This window comes from Coffea arabica, chromosome 5c, assembly GCF_036785885.1.
Source record: "Coffea arabica cultivar ET-39 chromosome 5c, Coffea Arabica ET-39 HiFi, whole genome shotgun sequence".
NCBI lineage: Eukaryota > Viridiplantae > Streptophyta > Magnoliopsida > Gentianales > Rubiaceae > Coffea > Coffea arabica.
In genome coordinates this window covers 25,713,481-25,722,623 of record NC_092319.1, presented here as the reverse complement: position 1 = coordinate 25,722,623, position 9,143 = coordinate 25,713,481, and positions in this window count along the sequence as shown.

Sequence of the window (9,143 nt, the reverse complement as noted above, 5' to 3'; positions counted from 1 at the left end):
AATGAAATTGACCATTTATTTAAAGTCGACTGGATTACCCTAAAAAGGGAAACGGGTCAAATGAATTGAGTGAAATTTAAAAACTTACTCAAAATTGGCCGGATCATCCTAAAAAGGAATCTGATCGCATGAAATTGAGAATCTTATTCAAAATGAACCGGTTCATCCTAAAAACTGAAATTGGTCAAATGAATTAAATGAAATTGAAGATTTATTCAAAATTGACCAGATCGCCCTAAAAGGGTAAACTGGTCAAATGAATCGGACGAAATTGATGATTTATCGAAAATCAACAAAATTGCCCTAACTAATCAAATGAATAGAATGAAATTGGTGATTTATTCAAAGATCGACCAGATTGCCCTAAAAATGGGTGAATTGGCCAAATGAAATGAAGATTTATTCAAAAATCGACCGGATGACCCTAAAAAGGGTAAATTGGTCAAATGAATTTATGATTTATTCAAAAATCGACCGGATGACCCTAAAAAGGGTAAATCGATAAAATAGACTGAATGAAATTGATGAATGAAATGGTCCAATGGATTGAATGGAATTGGGAGCTTATTAAAAAAAATCAAGCTATCCACTGGTAATTTATTACGATACATTAGCCTATGAGCCTTCTAAAATCAAATTTTGGCCCCAATTTATTTATCGTCTCAATAGGAGGAATCATTTGTGAATTTCTTCAAATTAGTGTCCTTTATACAAGGGATTTTTACCAACTTTGATAAAATGGCCAAAAAGTGATTATTAGATGCTCATATTCCAAGGATCGCTTTATGAAATGATCAGATCCCACCTTACCTTGTGCACTACCCCTTTGGATGGTACAAAATGTAAACGTGCAAGTCTCACTGGATTAAGTATCCGAGACACAAGGTGGCTTATTCCTAAACACGGGATTCCCTATGTGGCATTCCCTTTCTATGGTTTATGCATGATGCCATTTATTAAAGCGATGTAAATATGTGACAAATATGGCCCAAAAGACATGAATAATGCATCGGGGGGAAAGGGTCTAAAATGAGATGTATTTATTGAAAAACAAGTGTAATGACTGAAATTGAAACATGTGAGTTATCTAGTGGGTAAGTCACTAAAAGAGTGCCAAAGAGACCTCTTATTACTAAGGCACATGAATGCAATCCAAGAAAACAAAAGAATGGTTAGTGCAATTGATAGTACACATAACATATTGGGAGCAATTAAGAAAAGAAATATAATAAAAGCCAATAAAAGGGGTGGAACCCCTTCCCTCGTGCCTAATTGTGCTTAAAAGAGGGTGAGGTTGACTCTAACCTAGGAAAATGCTAACATGGATGCATGAGGCTGGGGTTCACTAATGCGACTAGACTCGATAAGTTTTAAAAGGTCCCCAAGCCTTCAGACCCAAAGGCCAAAGGTCATCACTCCCAAGGCCTTCGATCGGTGGCTCGAGTGATCCCTTAGGTAGCGCTATGGGCGCAGTGCACACCATCCGCCTACCCAAGGCAATCAATCCTAATCCTACAAGGCGGTGTGGGAAACGCCCACGAAAATAAAATAAAATGGGATAACAATAAGTAAACGTGCACGTATGAAGTGTTCCCTATTTTGAGGGAAGGGGTTGAGAACCATGCGAGGCTCTAAAGGTGACACACACCCCCCCCAAATGCAATGCAAGCGCGAGATAAACAAGTAAACATACATCCAATCAACCAATCATACATTCGCGAGCGAGGGAGTAGTTGGACACGCGTGAAATGCAAAATCCTAAAAAAGGAAAAAATGCAACCCTAAAACACCCAAATGTGATATATGAAAAGGTTAAAAGAAGAAAAAGGTTGATTAAATCAAATTTGCTTGGACTCTCGAATGTCCCCAGTGGAGTCGCCAACTGTCGCGCCCCATTTTTTTGAATAAGTAAATAAATGGTTTAAAAATGTATTTTTTGTGATTGGAAAATGAATTGTGATTTAAAAGAAAAAATGGGTCTAAATGGGGGGTTAAGAATGCGACGATTTGACCCAAAATTATAGTTTAAAAAGGGTTTTTGAAATAAAAATTGGAGTCGCCACTTGGTAATGAGTTAAGGTGTACCAAGTCACCAAAAAATGAATTTTTAAAGAAAAAATAGGAAAAAGTACTAAGAAACCCCTTTTAAACGACTCCTAGTCCACGTAAACCAAAGAAAAAGGTTCGGGAGTCACATTTGACAAAGGGGAAGGCAAGGATAAAATCCAAGGCACCCCTTTGACCTAGCCAAGGCTAGTTGCATGATTTAATCAAAGATTTTCTTGTTTTAACCAAAGAATTTATTACATTTGGATGCACTACATGAAAGCAAACCCTAAACCTAGGGGTATTGGGGGAAATTTTTCTTCAAAGGTTGAGTGGTGCCAATCACATTAATTGTGAAGCCCAATAACGATCATTTGAAGAAGTCACGAATAATGCGAGTGGGATGCAAATAAATGGAATGCATGTATGCAATGTGAGGACATGAGTTTGAAAAAGTAATAAAAGACAATAAACATGTAAATGAAAATGTGTACGTGAGTGGGCAAGGTACGGTATGTGAAATGATAATATGAAGTGCATGTGTGCAAGTGATGATAAAAGTGTTCGTGTGCAAGTGAAGAAACATAAAGGTGCACGTGTGCAAAATGTGAGGAAAAATGAAAGTGTGATGAGGGTATAAAATGGTAGAGTGGATTTAAAAATGCATGAGCCTAGGGAATTCATGCATATTGGGTACGGGGAGACCTAAATCGTGACTCAATTTGCCCTTTTATAGAGGGAATACAAGCGTGCTAAGGCTTAGAAGAAGCCACACTCGTCTATATCCCGTATTTAAGGGGACTCTCAAGCAAATGAACCCGATAACTAGCATGAAATGCAAAAATCCTAAAATGGAGGGAAAAGGGGTTCGAGGGGCATGCAAAATGATAAAACTAAAAAGAATGCATGACATGTAATGAACATGCAAATATGTACTAACGAGGGGAAATCCCTAAGGGTCTAGCATTGGACCAGCCCATTCTATGAATTCCTACTAGCGTTGGACTAGTAGAATCGTACATTCATCCATCACATTCATTCATGGCTATGGAAAGCGAGTAGACATGCCAAACACTCATAAACACATAGCACATAACACTTAGCATGCTCGACTAGATGCAAGGCCCTAATAAAGCAAATTAACACGTAGTAACTAAGCATGCAAGACACATAAGACAATTAAAGCCCTAACTATTACATTTGTTAGCTAGGCACATGTCTTCGATAGGTCTTCATTGAATGCTCCTGTAACATCCCGAAATTAGGAGATTGTTTGTGAAGAAAATATTAAAGTATATTTCTTCGGGTTTAATTTAAAACCTTATTTTGTTTTAAAAGACTAGAAACCCTAATGTTTTAATCAAAAAACCCTAGTTTACTTGTGACTAAACGGTTTCTTAAATCTCTCATATTTTACTAGAGATTCTAATGTTAATTATTGAAATTGTAAATTCCTCACGTTTTCTTAAAAATTTCCTTTTATTTGAAAATTATTATTTATTAAGGCCCTACTACCCAATTGTTCAACAATAAGTGTAGATGAACCTGAAAATAGGGTTTTACACTTCAGTTTCAAGATTTGAGCAAAATTAGGGTTTTCGCGATTTTCGCCGGATGAATTTTCGGTACTGACCAAGGATCAATTTGGTGATTAAAAGTGACTTTTAAGTGAGAAATAATATGTGATTAGTAGCAATGATATAAGGTTAGTGAATGGGAAGTAAAAACACTAGTACGTGAGTTTTAAGAAAAACGGCGCGAACCGGCGGGTCCCGCGCACTACCGATTGAACGCACTACTTGATCACCACTTTCTTACCCTACAAGCTCATTGACAATTGAGCAAAATATCTTCTTATATTACAGCTAAGGGGACCGAAATTAGTGGCTAGAAAGCAAGAGAAAGAAAGAGAAAAAGGAAGGGTGGTGGTGGTGACACTTGTCACCACCTCATGGCTTCTTACCCAAGACTAACCCCAACCATTTAACTCCAACACTTAGCCAATTTCTTCCTCATTTCTGCTGCTGCTGGCCGAGAACATCAAGGAGAAAAATTCCAAGGGAAAATCTTTCATTTCATCTCCAAATCCAACAAATAAGTGAGGAATCGAGCAAAGTAAACCGATTAAACTTGTTCTTGAGTGACTAGCTAGTGAGTTGTGGTGTGATTCTTGAAGGGGAGAGCTTGTGCTACTCTTGGTGACTTTTATTCAAGGTAAGAGAGTTTATCTCTCCAAGTTTTACTTCTAATCTTGTTAAATTTAAGCTTAGTAACTTGATTTTAGGGTGAGATTATGGATGATTAGCATGTTTTAGTAGTTTTCCCCAATTTATTTGATGAACTAGGGCTGGTGGAAATTCTGCCCAAATGATTGTATGATGTTTATATGTTGCAATTGAGGTGTTATATGGTGTTTTGGTAGTGATTGGACCAAGAAATTAAGGAAAGATTCACTAGAAACTCAAAATTTCCAAAATCTGGAAAATTGTCTCAACATTCTGTCCGAATTTTTATCTGTATGTTAGAGGCTGTTTTGGCCTTAGGTCAAAGAATAAAAGTTGTAGAGAATGGCATTTTATAGGTGCCTACAAAATTTCAGCTCAATCGGAGCAACGTAGGACGTGAAATGTCCAAAATACCCTTACTGTTCTAAGTATTTCCCAGCAGTCCGTTTCAGCAGTTGAGTCCAGTTTATCACGATTTTTGACCAGGATCCATTCTGATTTAGCTCTGGACCAAAACGTGAAAGTTGTAGTATTATGACTTAGCTTTCAAACGCCTCTAAGAACACCTGAATTGGACTTTTGTACACTGAGTTATGTCCATTCCAGTGCAGTGTGGATAAATAGCCGACGAATTGGATTTTGGTTCGGTAATTTGAGGATTTGACTAAGTTGCATTAGAAAATGGACTAAGTGATCTTCATGAACATTGTAGCCCTGAGTCTTAGCTTCGAAACGGCATAGGTTACGCCTCAATCCGATAAGCGTAGCCTCGGATATGTTATTTTCGCATTCATACGTCAAATCTGTCTTGTGATAGATTGTATTTCTGCACTTGCTATTATTGTAATTCTTGTTCTTATGATGTTGTAAGCCTATGGAACGGCTCTTGACATGAATTGCTGATACATGTGATGTTGGGTTTTGGTTGAGGAAAAATAATGAAGCCTAAATGGCTGGAAAATTAGGTAAACACAAAGGGCATGCTGGCCAAATTTACGCTCGAGGACTATATAAATACACTTGCGACTTGGGTCGAGTTGATATGAATAGTACTTGAACCATCTAGGGTACTTGAGTCTTCTTGTTCGAGGTATATAAGTAAGGACTTGGCCGAACTTGTACCCTTGAGAAATGAAATAATGATTGCTCAAAGTACGTTTTCCCTTGTACTTTCGACTCGCATGACCATTTCAAGTATAAATGTTACAAAGTTTTATCATTTAAAAAGTGATCGAGTATCTCGCGAGTATTCTCCAAGTGAATTTCAATTTCTTGATTCTTATTGAACGAAACGTCTAAGTTTCGAACTCTAGTCATGTTTCAAAGTTCTCAAATTGAGTTTTATCGCAGATTTGGACTCCGAACTCGGAGTATAACCTGAAAGTGACCAGTAGCACTATATCTTTTGGGTGAGTGCTTTCAAATACCGAATTGAACTTGATACTTGAACTTGATACGTGACCAATCTGATTACATGTTATATACGTGAATTGTAAGGGCAAGAGTGTACTTTATCGCACTTGCCCTTACGTGATATACTTGTTTATTGTTGCAATTGACTTGATATACTTGTTTATGATGCGCGCACTTCCTGGAATTCCAGAAACCCTGTGGCGAGTTACTCTAGTCGAGCCGGCAAGGGCTTGGTCGATTGGGTAACGAACCCTGGGTCTCTTGTATTGTCGAGTGGAGTGATATCTCCTCGACTAATCGGTATACTCGAGTATTACCACCCGTGTTCTTGAGGATTTTGGGCCCAGCTGGGGGTTGAACGGTGGACGGAGAGTCGTTTAAGTGGTCTTCTACTGGATTGGTTACTTACTTGAAAGTTGACGGAGTGTCAACTACTACGGGATCAAGCTTCTGGTAATGTAATGGGAATTTGGCTCCTGAGAGTCATCCGTATCCTTATACTTTGGGGTGATTATTGTTTATTGGATTATTGTTTCTTTTGAAAAATTTTCTACATTCGCTCATTTTAAGATGGCTACTTGACGTGTTACTGTTCATATTTATGAACACTTTATGCTCGTTACTTTGCTATATCGAAAACTCGTACTTATAAATAATGGTCAATTTGCTATTTGGAACCTCACTGGGCTTTTAGCTCATTCCACTCCATTTGTTTTCCTTTCAGGGGTACGAGCGAGGTGTGAGATATGTAAAGTCTAGCATAGACTAGTTGTTTGATTTTTGACTTGTACTCACGCTATTCCTCGGATGGAACATGTTGTATTTGGATTGTATTCGTTTTGATCTAGTTTGGTGGATTGAGACTTTGTACCTCGATTTCTATCAATGTAAATTATAAGCTTGAATTGGGAATGTTATTTATGGTTCATGGATGTGTGTACATGACTCGATTGAGATAGTGAGTGAGTCCTGGCGAGAGCTGGGCAGGCGGTCCGCCGAACCCTTTGGTATGCCTTAGGGGGAGGTGGGGTCGTCACAGATGGTATCAGAGCTCCTTTTGAGCTCGTGCCGGGAGAAGGTTCTCGGACTGTGGGAACTGACTTGTTAAGTGTGGAACAGTTGTCTATTGTTTGGGACCTTAGTTAGTTATGCCAGGTAGGAATCTCTAATATGGATGATTTACTCTTGGGACCGGCCGGCTCGAGTTGTGAATTGTCTTATTATGGATTCTTGTACTTGGGTATCATATAGTGAAGAGCGTTAGAATAAGGGTCTGTATCTTGATTGCACTTGAGGTGAGTTTTGATGGAAAGGTTAAAGCGTGGATGATTCTAACATCTAACCTTGTTATTGGACTGATCAAAGGGGTTTGCAATACTTGAACTGTCTGAGACAGACTAAAATGAGCTCATTTGGGACTTGAACTTGTTTTGGCGAGTGTGCTATTACGTATATGTAATGGACCTGATTTGATTTTTTACACATGAGTAATATGACCTATATGTGGATTTGAATTCGGCGACTGTTTGAGAATGTCAATTGCTGGGTATAGGCTAGTCGAGTGAGTTCTTATTTGTACCCGTGCTTCTTGAACTTGAAGTAATTGAATCTACTTTTGAACTTATATGTTTGAACCCTGCTTTGACCTTGCTTTTGAACTTATTCGTATTTGTGTGGCTGTAGACCAGCTACTACTCCTCTGCAGCGGTTGAACTAAAACTCTCTAGTGAGCCTTTGCCTGTTGTGTTTCCAAGCACCGCCAGGGGTAAAATTTTCGACCTGAGAAATTTTCGACTTGAGGCTAAGCCATGTTCTAAATTTTTCGAATATCTGAGACTTTATTTTCAACTCAGGGCTAGTTATGTGAATTGAGCCCTTTTTGCATGATCTATTTGGTTATCTCTTAGCTCTTTACTAAATGATAAGGTCATATATAAGGGATTGGAGTGATTTCTAGTACCTGGTTGACTTTGAAGGACTCTTAGTACCTGTTGGAATTTCGAGGGCGAAATTCTTTTAAGGAGGGGAGATTGTAACATCCCGAAATTAGGAGATTGTTTGTGAAGAAAATATTAAAGTATATTTCTTCGGGTTTAATTTAAAACCTTATTTTGTTTTAAAAGACTAGAAACCCTAATGTTTTAATCAAAAAACCCTAGTTTACTTGTGACTAAACGGTTTCTTAAATCTCTCATATTTTACTAGAGATTCTAATGTTAATTATTGAAATTGTAAATTCCTCACGTTTTCTTAAAAATTTCCTTTTATTTGATAATTATTATTTATTAAGGCCCTACTACCCAATTGTTCAACAATAAGTGTAGATGAACCTGAAAATAGGGTTTTACACTTCAGTTTCAAGATTTGAGCAAAATTAGGGTTTTCGCGATTTTCGCCGGATGAATTTTTGGTACTGACCAAGGATCAATTTGGTGATTAAAAGTGACTTTTAAGTGAGAAATAATATGTGATTAGTAGCAATGATATAAGGTTAGTGAATGGGAAGTAAAAACACTAGTACGTGAGTTTTAAGAAAAACGGCGCGAACCGGCGGGTCCCGCGCACTACCGATTGAACGCACTACTTGATCACCACTTTCTTACCCTACAAGCTCATTGACAATTGAGCAAAATATCTTCTTATATTACAGCTAAGGGGACCGAAATTAGTGGCTAGAAAGCAAGAGAAAGAAAGAGAAAAAGGAAGGGTGGTGGTGGTGACACTTGTCACCACCTCATGGCTTCTTACCCAAGACTAACCCCAACCATTTAACTCCAACACTTAGCCAATTTCTTCCTCATTTCTGCTGCTGCTGGCCGAGAACATCAAGGAGAAAAATTCCAAGGGAAAATCTTTCATTTCATCTCCAAATCCAACAAATAAGTGAGGAATCGAGCAAAGTAAACCGATTAAACTTGTTCTTGAGTGACTAGCTAGTGAGTTGTGGTGTGATTCTTGAAGGGGAGAGCTTGTGCTACTCTTGGTGACTTTTATTCAAGGTAAGAGAGTTTATCTCTCCAAGTTTTACTTCTAATCTTGTTAAATTTAAGCTTAGTAACTTGATTTTAGGGTGAGATTATGGATGATTAGCATGTTTTAGTAGTTTTCCCCAATTTATTTGATGAACTAGGGCTTGTGGAAATTCTGCCCAAATGATTGTATGATGTTTATATGTTGCAATTGAGGTGTTATATGGTGTTTTGGTAGTGATTGGACCAAGAAATTAAGGAAAGATTCACTAGAAACTCAAAATTTCCAAAATCTGGAAAATTGTCTCAACATTCTGTCCGAATTTTTATCTGTATGTTAGAGGCTGTTTTGGCCTTAGGTCAAAGAATAAAAGTTGTAGAGAATGGCATTTTATAGGTGCCTACAAAATTTCAGCTCAATCGGAGCAACGTAGGACGTGAAATGTCCAAAATACCCTTACTGTTCTAAGTATTTCCCAGCAGTCCGTTT